The sequence below is a fragment of the Cetorhinus maximus genome, chromosome 8 (assembly GCF_964194155.1).
Source record: "Cetorhinus maximus chromosome 8, sCetMax3.hap1.1, whole genome shotgun sequence".
Taxonomy (NCBI): Eukaryota; Metazoa; Chordata; class Chondrichthyes; order Lamniformes; family Cetorhinidae; genus Cetorhinus; species Cetorhinus maximus.
Genome location: NC_135886.1, coordinates 76,632,775 through 76,635,288, shown reverse-complemented (window position 1 = coordinate 76,635,288; position 2,514 = coordinate 76,632,775). Strand labels below are relative to the sequence as shown.

Genomic DNA, 2,514 nt, shown 5'->3' with positions numbered 1-2,514 from the left:
AGCAGGTGCAGTCTCCGGGCCTATCCATCCAGGTGACTCAGAAAGTGTCCGGCCCATCTGACTCCCCTCTTGCAGCAGCGCAGCTCAGCAGCTCCAGCTCCACAGGCCGAGGAGGGTGCCACTGTCACACAGCAAGATCCCGAAAGCAGGCCAGGGCCCTCCAGGTCTCGGCCCTCTAGAGGTCACGCACAAAAGTCATCACAAACAGAGCGTTGCAGTCAGCAGGCTGCCTCCATCTTCACTGTGGATGTTCGGGGAGCACCAAGAGGTAGCGGCATGGTTAGGAAAGTTAAGGAGAATTAACTCTTTTGAAGTCAACCAAATAAACTAAATTAACAAAATCAGGGACAAAATAAATGCAGCCCCTAAATTATGGAGACTGCAAAACCAAGGGCAAAGTATAAAGGAAACTTACAAGCATTAAACCAAAATGTGATTAAGGGGGTCAATAAAACACCCCAGTGCCCGCGGTGCCCACAGGGCACGGAAGGCCTCGACAGTGCCGGCAGACACCGCGTGCTCCCTCTCCAGGGTCACCTGGCTGCGAACGTAGCTGTGGAAGAGGAGCAGTCGGGTCGGATGGCCTCCTTGATCGCCCGCTGCCTGGACCTGTTAATGGCCAACTTGGCCAGGCCCAGGAGCAGGTTCACAAGGAGGTCCTCCTCCCTCCTGGCCCCCTCCGCACCGGGTGCCCGTAGATCAGGAGCGTGGGGCTGAAGTGCAAACAAAGCATCAGTAAAAGATTTTTTAGATAACTGAATAGGGAGTGCAGCCTACAACACCCTATATAAACAAGGCCCATGGACTCCACAAGGCCGCAAAAGACACAGGTATCTTGGGAGTCTGTGAACCGACACATCCTACAATTGTATGGGACTGCTGCGTGCAATACCCTCCACCCCAGGTCCCTGATGGAAAGCGGGAGGACACCTCCATACTGGGGCCTCCACCACCGGACAGCAACAAGGGTATGTCCGGGCGAGGGCAAGGAAGTGAAGGGTGTGCAGCAGCAGCCGGTACAGGAAACCCTTCCGCACCGTGCTAAAGGACACGGAGGGCATTTCCACAAGGCGACTCATGTTGCGGGGCACCAGCTCCCAAGGGAGAGTTCGGGGCTTGGGGCCAATGTGGAATTCCATCGGAACAGGGGTACGCTCAGATGGAAGACCACCGTGCACCTGCGCCACCTCAAGGCCCGGTATAACATTAGGGCCTAGCATGACCATCCTAAGGTCTTGAATGGCATTGTCCGCAAACCAGACGTCTATGGACATGTGACGCGCCAACTCGTGTGGAAGCATCCAGCCCACTCCTCCGCCACCCAGCACGGCCCCGATCCTGGTCACCCTGGCAGCCACAGCCCACCTCTCCGCCAGCCACTGAAAAGGGCAGAGGGGCAGATTCCTGAGCAGCCCTCTGACGATAGCTGCTACTCCTAATGATGGAGAGCTGCATCGCGAGGCGACCATGTTCTAGACTTTGATCATGTCCTGGTAAAAGACAGGCAATGCCTCCAATGAGCCACGAAGACCCCTCAGGTCTACAAACACGAGCTGCACATCATAATTCAGGCCGTGCACCCGGCGGAAGAAATACGTCACCATCTCGGAGGGGGCTCGACGTAAAGGTATCACTGCAGGGTCTGAAGGCGGAAGATTGCCACCTGTGTGCATAGGTACACCAGCGCCTGACCGCCCTCCCTAAGCAGGAGACTCAGAACCTCAGCAGCGACCCAATGCAGCCTTTTGTCCCAGAAGAAATCAACAAGCGTTCTCTGGATTTTTGTGACAAAGTCCAGGGAGGGGTCAAAGTGACCAGCCGGTACCACAACATGGCGACAATCAGCTGGTTTATGACCACAACTCAACCCTGCTTAACCTGACTGAGGTCAGGCATTCAAAACTTGCTTCAAAACTCTGAATCCATTCGCTCCACGGAAATCTTCAATAAAAGGCAAAAGATTTATCCGATTTGAAGAGACCACCAAAGTCATCACAGACATGGCGTAGCAGTCAGCAAGCTGCCTCAACCTCCACTGTGGATGTCCAGGGAGCATCAAGACGTAGCGGCAGGGTTATGAAAGTTAAGAAGATGTACTTACGCAATCTGGACACGGGTGTTAATCACTTGTACATACTGTTCACTATTGCCAATAAACTCCCAAGAATGTCTCCCTGCCTATGGCTCCTTGTTCTGATGAGCAATGTTCTTGTCACTCAGATGCGAAGCCTTTCTGCACAAGATAAAGGCAGATGTCTCAGTCCAGGCCTCTTCCCTGTGGTTTGTGCAGCCTTCAGACCAGAGTGATAGTCCAGCCTCACACTCCCTGGGAACATTAATGATACCTGCACCTCGGCGGTGCTGGCCATTGCTGCCAGAATGTAGCGGGAAGGTGCCACAGAGTTCCGTCATTCTCTCGGCGTGCTCTCAGCACCTTTAAGGAGGGTCTGGCCCCCATCTCTTCAGCATCTGTGACCACTGATGCTGTGCTCCAGCTCCTGAAGGGCTGAGGTG

At 54.3% G+C, this 2,514-nt stretch overlaps 1 non-coding gene across 1 annotated transcript; it reads right to left on the bottom strand.

The window, feature by feature from the left end:
- Positions 1-1,875: 1,875 nt before the first annotated feature.
- Positions 1,876-1,992, bottom strand: LOC144684107 (U5 spliceosomal RNA). The gene has a single exon (XR_013577392.1). It is a non-coding gene; the product is annotated as a U5 spliceosomal RNA (small nuclear RNA).
- Between the last annotated feature and the right edge of the window lie 522 nt (positions 1,993-2,514).